Below are 20,082 nucleotides of genomic sequence, written 5' to 3' on the forward strand. Positions count from 1 at the left end.
TAATGATGATGGTGATGATGATGATAATGATGACGACGACGACGACGACGACGATGATGATGATGATGATGATCTTCTCTCACTGATGGCAGTCACCTACAATGGACGATCGGTCGAGATCAGGGCGGCAGGATATTTAATAGTGGACTATAAATCTCGAAACATTCAAGAGAAATGAGGTCTAAAAATTCAAATCCTAAATAAGCATAATCGTAAACTGCCCCTGCAGATGATGATGATGCTCCTTGAAACATTGGCACCTATACCCACTCAACGTTATTGGCTAGTTTATTCGTCTTTTACTTCGGTTTCTCTCTCTTCAGCTCGAAATTACATTATGCATGCTTTCATTTGCAAATAAAACCCCTGTGGTCGCAAACCACGTTAGATCATCCCTTAACGTCAATTATGTTTCAAGATTTTGTTGTTTATAAATCCTTTCAATGAAGAGAATGAATAAATTTTCTGTGTGCTCAAATGTCACCCTCAAATTTGCTGCGTTCGTCACGCATGAGCAATATTACGGTAATATGTCAATTTATTCCCACCACCACGGCGTATATACAAAGAACGACGTTAGAGGCTGGGGCATGCTGCGAGTATATTTTTGTTCCGTTGCCACACTCGCGGTGGTAATACCCAAGCCAGGAACAGCGTGAGCTCGCATATCATTGGTTCGTCGGGAGGTAGACAGACACGGCAGCTATATCGTATTTCAAATATTTCACCAATACATCAAGCTGCCTCTCATCCATTTCTCACGCGTACGGAGGGTGGTAAGGCGGCCTGTGTGCTTGTCACGCTCTGGTGTCTTCTTTCAGGATTGCCGTAACTGGGAGACGCTGTTGACTCACCGGAATACGAAGTGACGAACGCTCGACGGTACGCGAGCCACTCGTGGGCGCACGTCGTAATTTTAAACGCCTGGAGTCGAGTGGCGTGATGGATGACTGCGAGTTTGGATACCACAGTGGGAAATGGTGTATCGTAGTGGGGATTTGGATTACGACACATTAGCATAAAATAAATGAGCGATATATGTTTCCTTCTTTTTTTTTGCTTGTTGTGAAATGCGTTGTCATGAAAAAAACATCATAGCGGAATTTACCTTTTACAGCAAAGCTGCGCATGGTTAGGCTGAATTGAAAATCATTAATGCGTGTACGCCAGAAACTGCGGCGGCTATTTGTTACGAAAGTTGGGCACGGCCCTCTACTTGCCATTGGCTTAAAAAAGGGCGCATTGAACAGGATTGAACACGAGCACCAATATTATTGGACAATCGCTATCTTTAATAGATAAGGATTTTATTAGTCCTAGTAAAGAATTAAGCCATCAAGAATAATCGAGTGTTGAACGCGAGGACCGTACGTTTCCATCAGCTTTCTAGCATAAAAATCATTACGTATGGTGCTTTGGTGGGGAGTTTTTACAGATATCTACGCAGGACTATGAAACGTCTCTTCAACCGCGTTCTTCAAAAACAATAGTTTAGTTTGTTCTGTTAATCCAAGTTAGAACAAATTTGCCATGTGAGACCACGAGAAACAGTTGATGTCAATAATTCCTTCTCTTTTTTTTTCTATAAATGGTATTTGTATATAGGCGTTAGCAGTCGTGGATATGCCCCGAAATAGAAATAGTGGTCGCTCGAAATGATGCGTTCCTTGCGGCTCATCGTTACGGCCAAGTAATTTTCGGTGAAGGTTCTGGTTGTAGAAATGAGTATCACGGATTCACATCAAGACATGGTTTGCCACTGTGCTTGCGAGCGCCCGGTCAGAGCCCCGTCGGCATCGTGACAGTCGAGCCCATTCCTCACGCCACAGTAAGCCTCTATATCGAGCTCAGAGATCACGCGTTGCGCCCTCGGATCGCGGTACTAGGCAGCCACCTCACGCGCGAGAGCTTATAGAAAGAAACGCCGTTGCGAGACGCCCATCAGTTGCCCTCCGTGCTCGGGGCATAAAGGGGCGCGTATAATGCGCCAATTAAGAAGCGGCTTCACGGAGGCCCGTCCATCTTCTCAAACAGCCGCACATAATCCAGTACGCGTAAACAGAGAAAAGAAGAATAAGAAAACACAGCTGGTTTTTCCGGTCTCTTCATCTGGGCAGCAGCTGCTTTATACGGCATGGCAATTCCTACCTCCTAACGCGGGTGCAGTTGTCACTCTGACTTTTCCGTTCATTCTGTTTTTGTTTTCTTGCGCGATATCATTACCGCCCTGCCATGGCTTAGGGTGTCACGTGTAGTGGTATGGTGGCAAGAGCGTGTTCAAGTCTGTCAGCAGGATCCGCTTAAGGGTGATGTTAGCCCACATAAAATAGACCAATTACACCTGCGGCGACTATGTTTACACTACTGCATTGTTTTGGACTTTGCAAATACCTTACTTTATTACCGTACACAATAAGCAATTGGGCTGAAAGGATTGGTAGTACAAGCAGTGTTAGGGCTGATGAGCCTAGATCTGTTGTCAGATAATTTTGATACAAAGCGAACAAGCAAGACAAATTTACTAACACACAGAAAGTCCGAATACACACACGCACGCACACACTCTCTCATTCATATACACGAGCACAAATGACGCAATCGTCTTTTGTTTTTACAAATATATCATCATCTTCATCATCAGCCCGACTACGCCCACTCCAGGACAAAGCCCTCTCACATGGTCCACCAGTCAACTCGGTCCTGTGCTTGCCGCTGCTACTTTTCACCCGCAAACCTCCTAATCTCATCGACCTACCCAAGTTTCTGTCTCTCCGTAACTGCTTGCTTTCATTGGGAATCTAGTATACTCAATGAGCAGTGGTTATCCTGCCTACGTGCTACGTGCCTGGCCCATTTACATTTCTTCTGCTTGATTTCAACTGCGATATCCTTCAGCGGGCTTTGTTCCCTGACTAACTCTGCTCTCTTCTTGTCTTTTAAGGTTACACCTATTATTTTCCTTTCCATCGCTCGCTGCGTTGCCCTGAATGTAAGCTGAAATCTCTTTGTAAGCCTGCAGGTTTCTGCTCCGTAGGTAAGTACCGGCAAGATGCAGCTGTACTTTCCTCTTCAGGGATACTGACAATCTACCAGTCATGATTTCAAAATGCTTGCCGAATGTGCTTCACCGCATTCTTACTCTTCTAGTTACTTCGATCTCGTGGTTCGGCTCCACGGTTACTACCTGGCCCAAGTAGACATACTCTATTACAACTTCAAGTGCACTGCTACCTATCTAGAAGCGCTGTACTCTTCCGACGTTATTGTACATTACATTAGTTTTCTTCAAATGAATTTTAAGACCTGCCTTTCTGCTCTCCTTGTCTAATTCCGTAATTATTCATCACAATTCGTCCCTTAACTTACTCAGCAATGCAATATCATCGGTGAAAAGCACGTTGCTAAGGTACTCTCCGTTAACTCTTACCCCTAACTCTTCCCATTCTAGGCGTCTGCAAACCTCCTCTATGCACGCGATAAATAGCGTTGGGAAGATTGTATCCCCTTGCCTTACACCCTTCCTAATTGGTGTTCTTTCGCTTTCTTTATCGAGCACTGTGGTAGCAGTTGACACTCTGTATATTTCTTTCATGATGCTCATTTACGTTTTGTAGACGCCATAACTCCGCCGTGCTTGCATTTCTACTGATATCTCTCAATAAAATGCCTTCTCGTAATCCTTGAAGGCTATGTATAGTCGTTGGCTGTGGTTTGAGCGTTTCTTTATTACCCGATTTAGAGTATAAATGTGGTAGATTGTTGAATGGCCTGTTCGAAATCCTGCTTCTTCCTTTGGTTGATTGAATTCTGATTTTGTCTTAGTTTTTTTAGCAATTACCTTTGTATATAGCTTGTATACCATGGAGAGCAAGCTGATGAACCTGTAATTCTTCAAACCCTGGTCGTCCCCTTTCTTATAGATTAAGATGATGTTAGCGTTCTTCCAAGCTTCTGGCACATTTCCCGTCAGAAGATACTTCGTAAACTAGGTGGCTAGTTTTTCTAACATAATCTGTCCGTCGTTTTGCAGGAGATCTGATGTTACCGGATCCTCACCAGCAGCTTTGCCTCTTTGCATTCCCTGTAAGGTTTTCCTGACTTCTTCTGTCATTACTGGTGCGATGTTATGTTTCTTACGTTATGGTCGTGGATGTCCCGGCTACTGTACAGATCTCTTTAAAACTCCTCCTCTTCTTTAACTATCCTATCTACATTAGTAGTTAGTTTGCCTTCCTGGTCTTTTAGTGCATACATCTGGTTTTTGCCTATCCCAAGATTCCTCTTCATTGCTTTGACGCTTCTGTCAAGTATATACTTGATACCAAAGTTTCAAAGCATTATAGCACAATTGGAAGCGTGGCACTACATTGTCTTAAGGCCTGTTTGTCAGTTCTGAAAAAAAGAAAAAAAATGGCAGCATATCCACGGAGTGAATGGTGGAGAGTGGGGCGAAGCATTCGTCCGTCCATTCGTTCTTGCTTCCGTCCGTCCATGCGTCCGTCTGTGTGACCGTCCGTGCGTCCACCCGCCCGTCCGTGCGTGCGTCTGTTCGTGCGTCCACCGCTGCGTTCGCCCATGCATCTGCCCCTGCGTCCGTTCATGCATCCATCCATGCATCTGTCTGTGTGTCCGTTCGTCCATCTATTGAACACTCCAAGTACCACCATCTCGCATTTTTTCATCATATATTCCCCATATAGAAGCACCGCCATCCAGCGGACATTCCAAGAACTAAATGAGAGGTGGCACACGCGCACTTTCTTACGGCTTGCGCTTCGGGTCTACTTCCCACCTTTAACCACCTCGAGTTCATGGTATACACTAGTTCATTGTATTCATGGCACTGCGGTTCGACGCTCGCTAAACCTTTCTAAAACTAAGGAGGTTACACCCAGCGAGTATAACGTAGCAGCCCTTTCTTGTCAGATAGTGCTCAAAGTACATACCAATGGCTGCTAATAGGGATCGCAGCGGGCGCATTAACTAAAAGCCGAATGCTCCTGTCTCTCATTCCCCATTGGCAGCCATTGGCATGTACATTAAGCACTAATATTTATTGTTCAACAACGCACAGAAAAAATCTCTCACCGCCACCACCATGGAGGTCAAAATGTTATACTTGTTACATACTACAACGGCTACGAGGGACGAAAAGCTGCCGCTATAAAGAGCTTCGCCCCTAAGAAAATACGTCTGCCAAGGAACCACCAGAATGCTGAAACGCGTGGCTTAGGGAAAAAATGGCACACTTACACAACGTAACGGTACCGACCCCAATGGCTCCGCGGCAATTCAGGGAGCGGTGATTAGAAAAAAATATATTGCCTCAGCACGTGGTCAGAATTGAAGTGCCGGCTCTATAGAAGGAAAGGGGGGGATCACTCTTAGAGCCCTAGCTCTTGCAGGTCACTGCCTGGGAAGGCCTAATAGACAAAAAAAAAGAGAAAAAATGTGTTGAGAAACAATGAAAGAAAGAGAGAGAAATAAGCGAGAGGTGGCTTTTTTTGTAGCTGATGTGTGACGCAGCGCTTTTACTGCCACGAAATGTTTGCGTAGTTTGGTATAAAAAATGCCCGAACTGTAGCGTAGAAAATAATGAACTGAAACTATCTAGTACCATGCAGCGTGTAGATAACGCCTATCAGCCATACCATTGCGGTAAAACGAGCTTGCATGTGCGAGGTTCGCTATGAGTATTTTATTTGTTACAGAGCAAGCAACTTTGCATTTTTAAAAGATGAAAATTTGTGAACATGGGGCGGCGCTGCAGCTGACGTTTTGACAAAGATCTTTAACAAGCTATATTATCCTCTTGAAGGGTTTTACCGAGTCTAACTAATACCATTGATCTCTGCAAGATCGGGGAATGGGCTAAATTAAAACACCCAATTCATGGAGGACGTGAGTTTTATAAACACATTTATTAGTCAATAACGTAAAAATAAGGGCTACCAGTCAGAGAACGTTCAATTACACCACCACTGAAGGGTAGAATAGCGTGCATTCACACATAGTTATAGATTGTCTGTCTGGTATATATGACCATGACATCATGGCTTGTCGTTCCTTCTCAATCCTGAGAGCATTCAACAATGTATTCAATACCACATCACACATTTCGCAGTTTCACCTAATTTTACCATTTATTCATTCATTCATTTATTCCATGTTGTACAAAAGAACATAAACAGCCCGCAAGTGATGCAACATCGCCGCACACTTGAACAACGGGCAAGAACGGAGAGAAAAATAAAAGTGCGTGGACATACGCCCAACGCCCGAACCACGCATGGGAGAAAGGAGGAAGCGATCGACTTGCTCGGCGATATCTTAATGAGGAGTGCTCAGCGAGCTCTTCAATGGCAGCGCTCTCCCCCTCCCGCTCCGCCATCACTCTTTGGGGCGGCCGTATCGCGGCTATCTGGCTCGTGCTAGGTACAAGCCGGAGTGCCATATTCGCGCAGCGGCCCTTGAGGGATGAGTGCCTCTGGCAGCCACCGGAATCGGCGCTGCTCCGGCATCGATCCTCGCTTATCGGAAAACCATTCTTTGCTACCCTCCCTCCCTCTATCCCGTCTGATCGTCGGTTTGCCACCGAAACCAGTCCTCGCGTGCAACCGAGAAAAGAGAAGAGCTAGTGATACGGGCAGAAGAAAAACTGCAACGCTGGTCTTGTAGCCTGGATGCTGCTCGCGTTCTCATAGCGATTTATTTTCGTACTGTTCCTTCGGGATACGTAGGCAATGCTGATGAGACAAGCTATTTAGCCTCTTGTCGCAGCAGTTTTTCTGCATCTTTACTCTGTCTCTGAAGACGGCGAAAATCCACCAGGATTTTTCGAGTGTCACTGAGCCAAGTATTGTCAGTGTGCACAGTGACAAACCATGTAAAACGGCCTAAACCGTTCTGATACCGTTGCTATTGGCTACGAGGCGTTCATGGACCCCAGCTAAGGAACGTCACGAACCGGAGCATTGCGATAGGTGGATTAAGAAAAAAAAAGGAAGTGAAATACAATCGCAGTCACAGTGAACGCTGCTGTTAAAGAATTATCGACTAAATACTTTGAGAGGTTCTTGTCTAGCGTTCTGTGTATGCGGCGGGCGTTGCACCATGTATGCAGGCTGAAAAGTTTGATAAGGGAAGCATTGATTGAGTCTATGCGTGTGTTTGGTGCGACTCGGAATAATAAATGTTCTTTACGCCTACATAAAGGTACATTACAGGGATGCCCCTATGAATGCTATACGCTGATGACGGCAGCCTTGTAGTTGTTAAAAAAAAAACTGACGAGATCAGTTGAAATCTTATCGAAGTGAAGGAAGTATGGTATACCCGTAAAGCTACGTTTTTAGTAACACAAGTAAGACTGAGCAGTAGTAAATACAAAAGTTACTATCAATAAATTCGCTACACACTTCTGAAAAATACCATTGCGAACTAGACTATAGAACAGCTAAAACGCACACAGGTGTAAATTAGGTAGCAAGTAGATAACAAAAAGTTTATTCTCTCTAATAACTGATGAATCAATTCACCACTTAACTACATGTGAGATCTCATAATTGCGACTGCCCTCGACACCGGCTTTATGTGATCATCCATCTTTCTCGGCTGAACTACTCCCAAGCCGACCCTAATGTCGCGACCCGTCACAGAATACTGTCAGCGCTCCCGTGGGAACAATCGAGACACCATAATAACTGGTAGGATAGATTACACTCGCCACACGCGTAAAAATGGCACAGGAAAATAAAAAAGAGTAATCATGACAACCAAGACTTACATGTCTCCAGGAGGCGATGGTGGAAAAACTGCGGCCGTGGTGCTGAAGTAAAATGTGTCCTACAAGGAAAAAAAAGGGCTCAATTAGTTTGCACAGCAAAAGTTATGGTGCCATCATGCATGGGAGACGACAAGGCAAGAGACGATCGGAACGGATGCACTACATAAAAAAAGGAGCCAAGGTGCAGAGAAGGACGCTATATCTCAGAGTGAGCGGGTCCTTCGGTTAATAGCGGTCTTTCTTTGCCATAGCGTCGGGAGCACTGTGCAGACCAAACTGCCAGGCAAATTACCCCTTCTTAACGACGCCTTATTATTTCAGACCACGTTCCCGAGAAATCTTTCTCTTGCTCCCTCGTGTGCGCCGTGGCATGCCGTTCGCTGTAACGTTCCACCACTCTTTCGAAGAACAGGGGAGAGTGTCCCCCCAGGAGTCGATGAGGAGACGGGTATCGCTAAAGCGAAAAAAAAAAAAAGTCGGGAATAGAAAAACAAAGATAACGGAGAAGACAATACAGAAGAGGAGTGAAAAGTAATGGCGACATTGCTGTCGTGTTGTTGTTTCTTATTATTTTTTCCTTTTTCTTCTTTGACTCTCCTATACACAATACCCAACCCTCCCCCGAGATGGATGGGGCGGTGGAGAAAAAAGCGCGGTTCGTATGTGAAATACGCCATTTGTAATAATGTCGCCGTATATGCAATACGTGGTCTCTGATTGAATTCGTTCGTCTAGGACGGGTGCTGTTTCTGGGCACCCGCCGTTTGCGACACCGGCCAGCTCCCGCCGCGTTTTAAGTCCGCATATCGTCAAGGACGGTGAGGAACTCGAGTTGGAAATAAATATTAAGCACGCACACCATCGCTGAAGTAAAGGAAATTAAGAGCGGACGTAAGATTTTATTGGGGGCAGGGGAAGGGGTCAAGAAACCGATGCGCCGAGTGGTGTAGTACAGTACCAGGGGGAGAATTGAAATTGTACATTGAAATATGAAAGAAATAAAATAAGCCTGTAAACGAGACAGAGGGGTATTCTAAGGACGACGTTTGCTTATGGGAAAATACGAAGATAACAAAGGGGATTTAGAGTCGCGCTTCCTTATGTGCCCCTCTTTCCTAGAAGTGTTCCTTGAACGACGGTATATACCACCCAGGGCAGCGTACGCAGCGCATCTACAGCTACGCGTTTCACTTTCACTTTCATATCTTGTGGGTCCCCGTTAGACGAAGGACCGCACCCTCTTTCCTTGTGCTAACGACGGGGCGTTTAATGTCCTGTCCGTGCCCCGAGCAGCAAGAGTCGAGATAGGAATGAAGCGGTCGCTGCGGAAGTTTGGACACCGTGGCACCCGAGGTTTTGCGCAGACCGAGACGGCGGAGCAGTGTAACGGTACGGGGGTCGTCTCTCGCACAATCGACGCGTGTGCGCGCGCTCTGCGCGGCCGCGCAAGTATAAAAGAACGAGCTCGTTTGCATAAAATTCTCCTAGCACATACGCGACGGCGCGTAACTTAGGGCTTTATTAGCGTTCCGCGTGGGTGCTGTTCGTTCTAGAAGGCTTGAACCGGTGGAGGTGGATCGGGCGAGCAATGTGCACGGAGCCAGAGATCGAATTCGGGTAATTTAAGAAACTGCTTTACGAGTTCATTCCATTCATTTATGTACTCGGGAAAACGGCTGCTGGATTTTTTTTATTCGGCTTCGTAGCGTCACAAGACGATCAGGGCCGAATGTCAGTGCAGCAATGTGAGGCGTTCTCTTTTAATGAACGCGTTTGCAGGGTGCGGACAAAAGTTGATGGATACAGCGATTACGAACGAAGTCTTGCGAGTCTTTCTTAAAGCGAGAACTCGGCAAGATCAGTTTAGCGTCTTGAAGAACGCGAAGCTCCAGTGAAGAGGCAATTATGCATTTCATTTACGGACGTACTGAGCTCAATAAAAAACCATATATTGAATATACAAAGGTCACAACCATAAAACGATATTACACGGTTCCAGTATGAAGGTCGCGCACACGAGTGAACGTAATGTGGACGAAACTTCCATCTACGCTAATAAATTGCTTGTGCTCATTTTCGCGAGCACTATTGCATCCCATATGATGGCGGAGTGTTAACTCGTTGTTTTTAAAGACACAGCTTCTCATTATAGCATGATCGCGAGCCTTTTACCACGTAACGCTTGTCCTCGCGAGAATGATAGCCCTATAGCCATTGACGCAGCTACATACATTTACTTCGGTGGATGGCACTAAACCGCAAGTGACGTTGACCTGACGAGACGGCTGTATCATAGCAGTACGTATGTAATGTTTATAAAATTAGATAGCCAGCTATGCAGCCTGAATTGACGTTTCACCTACATTATACGCGAATGGTGCATTTCTACGTAGCTATAGTGCTAAGACGTGGCATGGCTCTGTGGTAGAATACCTGATCACCATGAAGAATGCCTGTGTTCGATTCCTACTGGGACCTTATGGCCGTCGGCTCAACGCTGCCGATGTCAGTTTTTCGTTGCACTCTCGCTTTTAAATTATCAGTGTTTGTTGTCGCAGTTCCTGGGAGCATATAAACAGTCAATCACCTGTGGCGCGAATCCGCATAACAATGGTACATAACCACCAGTGGGTATGTGCCACCTTCTGGAAGAAAATGCTTGACGATGTACACAACGGAATTGTGGCAATATTGATGTGATGGCCAGCGGGACATATTCGTATAAGTGAAACTAGCGAAACGGTCACCAACGCATCATAAGCGTGACATGTAATCATGTTATTACATGACACGCATCTCATGATTATCATGTTTGCACCAGTCACATACCTTCGTCATCCATTCTCGTACCGTAATACCGAATTTGGTACATGTGACGCTAGCGAAACGCCCGCGAGCTCATCATGAGCTTGGCATGTAGTCTTGTTGTTACATGACACGCATATCATGATTTTCATGTTAGGGTCTGTCGCTTGTGTTCGCCATGCAATCATGGCATACCATACCAGTTTTGCAACATGTCATCTGAACAAAACTACCGCAAGAGCTGCAGGTCCATGAAATGTAAATCATGACATTCATGACACCCTTGTCATATTTTTCATGTTATGACATACCAAGTTTCGTATCGATACCATAATTGAAATGGCCAGGAGAGCTAAAAGTCGTAGGCGGATAGATAGATAGATAGATAGATAGATAGATAGATAGATAGATAGATAGATAGATAGATAGATAGATAGATAGATAGATAGATAGATAGATAGATAGATACCAAAAGTGCCCGCAGTAAGCAAAGAAATGCTTCGACTTTCATAAGCCCAACGTCAGCTTCCGCGACAGGTGAGCTTCTCACCTTTTTTCGTATACCGCAATTTAAAGGGCAACTGCAAGAATATTTTATCTTGCTAATTTGGTAACAGTTATAGTACGTGAGTAAATATATTAAACCACAAAAGAACATTTGCAAGGATGCAGGTCAGGTAACTACATATGAATGGAAGCTTGAGCAAGTCTGTATGCGTTGGTACGCGTTGGATTGAGCGAGTTGATATGAGCTTTATCAACCAAGATAAATTGCATATATTTTTCTTAGTAACTTGATTGATTGATTTGTAGGGTTTAACGTCCCAAAACCACCATTTCATTATGAGAGACGCCGTAGTGGAGGGCTCCGGAAATTTTGACCACCTGGGGTTCTTTAACGTGCACCCAAATCTGAGTACACGGGCCTACAACATTTCCGCCTCCATCGGAAATGCAGCCGCCGCAGCCTTCTTAGTAACTTCTAAGCAGTGTCTAGCAATGCGCGTAGCAAGTAAGTCCCGTCATGTCACTTCTGATGTTTTTAGACATAAATCTTGCTGTTCACTCAAGAATACATATACATTGCGAGACCGAGAAAGGTTATAGGTGAAGAGTTTTTTTGCTGCAAGTACATATAATCTGGTTACAAATCTAAAGCTTGGATATCCGCTACTGTGTTTTACTTGGTTTGAGGAAGATAATTTTACAACGTCATCTTAGTGTCTTTTGGAAAAAAAAATAACGACCCAACACCGTTCGAAGTATTTCAGTTGAGAGATACAGGTACTCTTTTTTATAAAAAAACAGATTTTTCCCGGCGTCTATGTATCGCTGGCATGCTACTCTGTATGGTGATGGGGAAGGGGACAGAAAAATATCATCAGAGAGAGAAGAGAGATATAAAATAAAAAGGTTGTGGTCTAGTGAACCTGATAAAGTTATTTACATTAGGGTATCAGGTAAATCAAGGGTTCGCTGCGTGAGATGTCGGGTAATTAGAGCCTTCCGGCAAGACCTATATCAGATAGGTAAAGTATCAATGACAGTATGACCCGATGATGTTTAGAAGGTCCACGCACAGGGCCTAATATGTTGCGCAACGTCTATTGTTCGTGGCAGATCCTGTACGTTTCTTATTCAAACAGCTGCCTCTCATCGCGGCACGAGGTGCATTCTAGTAGTATGTGCTGCACTTTCTCTATGCTGCCACAACATGGTCTTGTGGTACGCCCTATTTTGTACATATAAATGTTCATGTATGTCACGTTCAGTTGAAGACGGTGATATAAAGTGTTTAGGTGGCGAGGGAATGAGTGGGAGAGCTCCGTGCTCAGTTTCAGGTCAATACAATAGAGAAAGCTGTTGTTGTGAAGGAGCGAATTCCAAAAGCACTATTTTTCTTTGAAGCCATATCATTTCACGATGCTTCTTACCATCCTGTACTTTGGCAATGTAAATGCTATCAGCGTCGAATGAAGGGGTAATTTAGACCGTCCACGAAATCACCTGCTCACGTAGGAAGCCGTGGGTGATCACTCGCTGAACGGCCACCCGTCGGCTTCTGGGGTACTCTACTCGTCACTCTTTCGACATTACTGAACATATAGCTCATTCTGCAGCAGTCCTACTCCGAATCAAAAGGCTGTCGAATTGATTTTATACGCATTCACGTGTGTTCACGTGGCATCGGGATCATGGACGCTGATATACATATCCGCGGCGAAAAAGTCGAGTACTTAAATTTGCTCGTCAGTGTGGGACCTTACTACACTGTCTTACACAAGCAAAAACCATTGCCGCTGAATGGAAACGCGCTGTGCTTGCTTCCGTTCGCCGGCGGGGCGAAAAGAGTACGCAGAAAAAAAATAGCACAGCCTGCACGGAGTTGTGCAAAGCTGGGCCATGGCAGAATCGTTGGCCACGAACAAGTTTCTCTTTTTAATCTGTACAGAATGCGTGGTTAGTGATCGAGCACGTAGCGGTTCATGATAATGGTAATTTTCTCTCTACTATGCGTGGCGAACGTTTACTATAAGAGGAAGAAGAGGAAAAATTATTTCAAGGAAGGAAATTATTTCAAAAGAGGAGTTTAAAAGCTAACTGGGTGGTGCCCTATGTCCAGGTCTCCGCTGGCTTTTGCCGACCGGCTGGCCTGAACTAGCTCGAATTGCGTTTAAACGTCCGAGTTGGCGAGATGAGCCTCCGCCTGCTCTTTTTTGAAATCTATGTGATGGTTTAGAAATTTATCTAAATCTGCAATGGATTTTATACAGTCTCGATATATATGTTGGGTGGGGTGGGTTAAAATGAGCACGGCCCGAAACGCGAGATTTTGACTTGGCCGACCTCTGTATACAGCTAATACCACGGGTACTTTTCTTTGTTTCTCTACTTCAGCGATAGGTGCTCCTAGTCGTTAAACATTTTTTTGTTTAAAAGTTCATGATTGCTCACAGCGTTTGCGTAGGAAAAATTACGCGGCTGGTGTCGGTGTGTTCGTGACCCGTCAAAAAGGGGTGAAGTACTGCTGGGCCACAATTTTGGACCCATGAATGAAGCTACTTCGACGTCGGTACAACTCCCGTATTCATTTATTTTTACTTTATACTACTAGCTACATACCACAAGAAGTTTGGTTCATATGGTGCAAGGACCAAAGCAGAATTTTTTTTTCAGTTCGGGCGTGTGGGAGTTGCAAAACGCGACAAAAAGGCATCTAAATGCCTTAGAGAGTGTCGTATTAGGTAAACCATTGACTCATACTAAATATATATTTTATTATTTTGCTTAGGACGGTTAGGACGTACAGGGAAATAATATACAGAGCTTGATGATGGGAGAATGACGCCAAAAACCATGACTTCTGTTGAGGACAGGACTCATTCTATTCGCGCTACCTTGAAGTTGTTTCACGTTCCCAACGATGCTCTCAAAAAGCGAATGAACAAACTGAAAGAGTGTCCAAGCCAAGCCGTTTACAAAAACGTCTTCACATTGAGTTTTCGTAAGAGTATTTTTCCATACGAAAATTTTTAATATAACAAGCGATAGAAAATTCGAAATTCATCGCCTCACAAAGCCCGGCTTATGAAGTTGAAAGCAACAAATGGCCCACGCAATTCGGCATCAAAACGTTCTGGTGCAACACAGCGCCGGGTTCTGTCTGTATTCATTGCGGGGAGTGCAAGGAGTGGGCTCATGAAGACTGCGTGGGGGCCCACGGAGTGAACTTCAGGAGCTTCTACTGCAAAATCTGCAGGGATGAAATTTTTTCACACAGTCTCGTTTTGCCCCACACAGTCCAGATTTGTCCCGCAGGTTGGGCCAAAATGAGACTCCGGTGCATTTTTTATTTGTATTTTTAAAATACCTCTTTAAACTGTTGCAACATGGTCATATTCAGGCAGCACATATCATGTACGCAAAGGAAAGTTTTTGCATTGAGAGTTAATGGTAAAGAGTGAAATAAAAATAATAATCTCAAGTTTTTGTCAAATTTTACCCCACTCTACCCCATACACGTTCACTTGGGCCTTCCAAAATATGTACAGCTCCGCGGTAACTGATATAAAACCGCAAGGGCTCTTTTTTGCCACAGAAATATGGCAAACTCCACTACTCGCCACACTGATCAACTGCAAATTACCATAATAACACATGGACGGCGAACACCGATCAATATTGTTACAGCAGAGCTGTCATGTAGGGTGTTTGCGATGTACTGTAGATCTAAAATTAGCATCATCATTAATAAGCACTCACCACCAAAGCATCCTGTACAGACGGTTAACAAGAGAAGCTGCAGTTTACCTAGAAGCTCTGTTAGGACTTAGCCTTACGGGATTCATTGAAATTGGGCTAGTTTTTTGTACAGACGTAAATAATTACTCAGAAACGCCGGTGCCACGCGTGAAAGCGTCTCATGTTCACTATTTGAACAGAATGCTTGATGGCTGTTGATCACGAACAAATTCATGACGACGATAGTTCGCTATGTAGGGCACACACAAAACGTCCACCATAACAGCTATATGTTTATTGAAAAAATCGCCTTTGGTTAATAAGCTGTAAAAAAAAACATTATTTCAATTGAACAAAACGGTGATGCCAATTACGTTCTGCGGTATCGGTTACGGATATGAGGCTGTGGGCCTCACTTCAAAATTTTCATTTAGTGTGTGCCTTCTGATGAATACCAGCGCATACTTTCACTCTCCCACACACACCCACTCACACGAGGGAAAAAACACGGTCACAAACTTTTGCTGGGCATGAACCCTTCGCATGAACCATTCCGTTGCCGCTGCTTTCGCGCTGAATTGTGTGCCAATAGCAGGACCACACATCACAAGGGACATTCAGTCCTACGCTGTTTGGGAAATTTGGTTTTCTAGACATCTAGTAATAAATACGAAACGTTATTTACCCAGTTCTGCTTCTTTGTTCTCAACCCAAAAGCCACTGCGCAAAGGAAGCAAAACAGAACTATAGAGCTGAAAGTGCACTCTCGATAACAATGATCGAAGCAGCCGCCTTTGTCAATGAGTCAATCTGCTTTTTTTTTGCTTTTCCTCTCGTTCTCTCTCTGTGCTCTTCTATGGTGTGCCTAAAGGAAACAAAATAAAAGAGTGTGAGAGAAAAAGGACCCCTATAAAACAACTCCGCTCGAGAACGATCCCGTGGCCCGCGCACGTTTTATTCTCGGGGCAAGATTTGTGGGCCTTCCCTTCTAGGCGTGGCATGTACGGAAAAGGAGCTCTCGTGGCGAAAACCCCACACAGTTAGCCTCCTGCTTGCAGATAGATATATATCTACGACTCGGTCAAGGAGGAGCATTTGGTGCTACCAGCACCATTGTGCGCAAACTCGGCCGGCCGGGCCTCCGAAACGTGACACCGGGCTCGCGCGCAAGCGAGCCTGGCGACGGCGATTGGTTCCAGTCGATATCGGTCGGCGGCAATCTCCTCTCTTCGCTCGGGATTTCCACAAATTAGGCTGTTAACGTAATGGAGTGCGGTGATCTGTTCCCCACTGGAAAAGAAGAAAGGCAGCGCCGAGCGCGACCGAAACACCCTCTTCTCTCTCGCCAATCCTCTCACGACGACGAAAGCGGCCCGCGATAAAGGTCGGCTCAAATTGTGTGGCCCGCAGCGGGCACCGGCGCGCGCGTGCTATGGCGCGTTTCTCGCGGCGCCGTAATGCTTGGGTTAATTTCGCTAATCAAACCCCTGTTGCCTCAAGCTGCCTGCTGTGCTCCCGCGCGGTCTCACGCGCTTTGCCCTGTTTTGCGCGGCCTCGTCTTATTTGGTTTTATAATGCCGTTCGTCGCTCATTAGCGGTTCGGTGCGAAGGCCACTGTGTCTCGGTTCGGCATTCGGCTGTACCGCTCTTGAATTACGCCGCGTAATTTCGCTGATGGCGCCGCTCAGCGGAAGAGTTTGATGCGGGCCCTAGGTCGTTGATGTTGGATAGAGGAGTACAAAGCGCGCTGCTCTGCGCCAACAGCACCGTTAAGAAGCCTATGAAAACATTGATTTTTGTCACACGAAGTGGTTTCAGACGTATACATGTCATCTTTGCCCTATTCTGTCATTTATTTTTGTTCTTTAACACCAGAGCTGTTTAAGCTTCGTGATGCACCATGTAGTGGGAAAAAATTATCATCATCATGAACAGGCAGGTGCTGTCTTCGCCCTCTTCTTTGTCCTCGTTCTCTTCGTCTTCCGTTTTATTCTCATAACTCATGCGAATACATGTCTGGTGTGGGGTGCAATAACATTGGTGGGTGAAAGAAGCAGTACAAAAAGCTAGAGAGATTAAACACGAAAAAAAAATAAAGAAGAGAAAAAAGAAACCGAGAGAAAGAAAGAGAGAGAAGATAAAGAAAGATAGAAAGACGGAGCAATAACTGTACGCAGACAGAAGTAGAGAGAGAAAAAAAAATTGCCCGCAGCTTCCCTCGGGGGAACACTGAAAAGAATGCGGAGCATATAATTGGTTGACGGGGTGTTAAAGTGCGACTTACTTGGGTCGATGGCTAAATTGGTTAACGTGGTTGTGAAATGGGGTGTTAAATTGCGACTTACTTTGGTCGATGGCTAAATTGGTTAACGTGGTTGTAGGAGGGGGTGTTAAATGAGTGAACACGTACACACGTATGCGAAAGGGCGGCGCTGGTCGAAGGGACGTCGATCATTGTGTTTGTGGATTCGTTGGAATTCATTTCACCGCGACCTTGGACGTCGACGCGCCGTACAAACCAACCGACGAGCGGCAACTGAGCGAGCGAGCGCCGACCTTGAGTATATATACAGCTCGACGGCGCATGCACTGTCAGCTGTTGAATGTTCTCGAAGCGCGACGCCACATGCGCGTCAACTGGAGAATCAGGAGAATTGTAGATGTCGAACGTGGTGTGTAGAGGAGGAAGGGTGCACAGATGGTGGAGGAGTGAAGCACGCGCGGTGTGTAGAGGAGGAAGGGATGCACAGATGGTGGAAGAGTGGGCGACGGCGCGACGGCGCATGCGCGCGCGTCAGCTGTCGAATGTTCGAGAAGCGGTGCGGACGGCGCGGACGGCGCACTACAAGGCGCGAGTATAAGATGCTTCCGCATCTAAAACATACACGAAAAGCGATTGAAGACAGCAAGACGGAAAGAGAAAAAAACAGTAAAAAGAAAGAAAGCGAATAAAAGCAAGCCTTGTCTACGCATAATAAAGGGTAGGAAGGAGGTGGGAAAGGGAAGCTAGAGTGAGGGGCATCGTTAGAAGAAGAGGAGTGGGAGAGCCGTAGAATAGACACATACAGCCACTGTGTACAGCGCGTGAGCAGCAGGCATTATGGCATTGTAGGGTGCTCTTCGATGCTCTTCCTTCCCCTGCCACTCATCAAGGCACCTTATGATAAGACCTTGCGGCTCCACGGGGTGACACCTTCTGGCTGTTGCGGTTCTCACGAGGTTTGTGCGGAAGCATTTGTGACCCAAGAGACAGGGCTACCTGCTTGGCACGAGTAACGATGGTGAAAGATGCGCTTGCTTAAACGAATATTAGTGTTCGTCCAAGGTGCTTTCGCCATCTTGATTCCAAAATATGACGGATTCCGAATGACTACACGAGCCAAGCCTGTTGTCCAAACGTGTTCTCGTTTGTAATATTCGGTTAAACAATCGCCCTTTTCTACATTGTCAGTCGTGCAAAGCATGTCTGTGAGGTCGCGCACGCTCCTTAACACACTACATCAGAGCCGCGCACAACTATCTCATCAGAACCGCGCAGGTCTCGCCCCACTGAGAAATACCGGCTACCTGCGCCCTCTACACAGTCGTAGACGCGACTGTACATGTACTGTATAGTACATGAATGAGTAGCATTGTTTATAGCTATGTATTTTTTAGAGTATAGCATGGGCTAGAGAAACTGCGGCGATGGCGTAGTGGTTAGAGCATCCGCCTCGCATGCAAGAGGTCCGTGGTTCAAATCCCGGTACCGCGCAGTTCCCAACCGGATTTAAAAAAAAAAAATCCGCGTGTTGATGGAACTGCATTAAGAGGCCTGGGGTGCGGCCTCACTGGCAAACACCGCCGAAAACGCACTCCCTCACCAGAGAAGGATTGGCCACCCTGGTGCAGTATCTGGCCACTACCTCCCACATGCTTACGTCAAATAACTCACGGCCCTCAGTCCCCAGCAGCTGCGAAGCAACTGACCACGGCGGCGGTCAGATCTGCAACGCAGCAGAGGGTGCTAAGAATCTCTGGATCCGGACAGGCCGCCATTGGAACCTGAACTTGGCAACGTTTAATGCTAGAACCTTATCTAGTGAGGGAAGTCTAGCTGTACTATTTGAGGAGCTAGAGGGTGTTAAATGGGATATAATAGGGCTCAGTGAGGTTAGGAGGACAGATGAGGCTTATACGGTGCTACAGAATGGGCACGTCCTTTGCTACAGGGGCTTGGCAGACAGAAGAGAACTGGGAGTGGGGTTCCTAATTCACAGAAACATAGCTGGCAACATAGAGGAATACTATAGCATTAATGAAAGAGTGGTAGGTATCGTAATTAAACTGAATAAAAGATACAAGATGAAGGTAGTACAGGCTTACGCGCCTACATCCAGCCATGATGACGCTTCAGTTGAAAGCTTCTATGAAGACGTGGAATCGGCAATGAGTAAGGTAAAAACACAGTATACTATAGTGATGGGCGACTTTAATGCAAAGGTAGGGAAGAAGCAGGCTGGAGACCAGGCAGTAGGAGATTATGGCGTCGGTACTAGAAACGCCAGAGGAGAGCTACTAGTAGAATTCGCAGAACGCAATAATTTACGGATTTTGAATACCTGCTACCGAAAACGAGAAAACCGCAAGTGGACATGGAGGAGCCCTAATGGCGAAAATAAGAACGAAATAGACTTTATAATGAGTGCACACCCTGGAAACGTGCAAGATGTGGAAGTGATTGGCAAGGTACGATGCAGTGACCATAGAATGGTACGGTCTCGAATTCGCCTAGACTTGAAGAAGGAACGGCAGAAACTGATACGCAAGAAGCCAATAAATCAGCTAGCACTGAGAGGGAAAGTACAGGAATTCAGAGTGTCGCTGCAGTACAGGTACTCGGCTCTTAGTGAGGAAACCAACCTTAGCGTAGATACAATGAATGATAATCTGACGAGTATCATTACGGAGTGTGCAGTGGAAGTTGGAGGCAGGGTAGTTAGACAGGACACTGGCAAGCTTTCCCAGGAAACGAAGAACCTAATTAAGAAGCGTCAAATCATGAAAGTGTCAAGTACAACAGACAAAATAGAACTGGCAGAGCTTTCGAAGTTGATTAATAGACGTAAAGTATGCGATGTAAGAAGGTATAACATGGAGAGAATTGAACGCGCTCTGAAAAACGGAAGAAGTGTCAAAGCATTGAAGAGGAAACTTGGGATAGGCAAAAGTCGGATGTATGCACTAAGGGACAAAGAAGGCAAAATAAC

At 45.6% G+C, this 20,082-nt stretch overlaps 1 protein-coding gene across 1 annotated transcript in view; it reads left to right on the forward strand.

Annotated features, from left to right (window-relative positions):
- Window positions 1-20,082, forward strand: part of LOC119170327 (uncharacterized) — a 115,100-nt gene that overhangs the window by 82,709 nt on the left and 12,309 nt on the right. The window lies entirely within an intron of this gene.

Source organism: Rhipicephalus microplus, chromosome 2 (genome assembly GCF_043290135.1).
Source record: "Rhipicephalus microplus isolate Deutch F79 chromosome 2, USDA_Rmic, whole genome shotgun sequence".
NCBI classification, from domain to species: domain Eukaryota; kingdom Metazoa; phylum Arthropoda; class Arachnida; order Ixodida; family Ixodidae; genus Rhipicephalus; species Rhipicephalus microplus.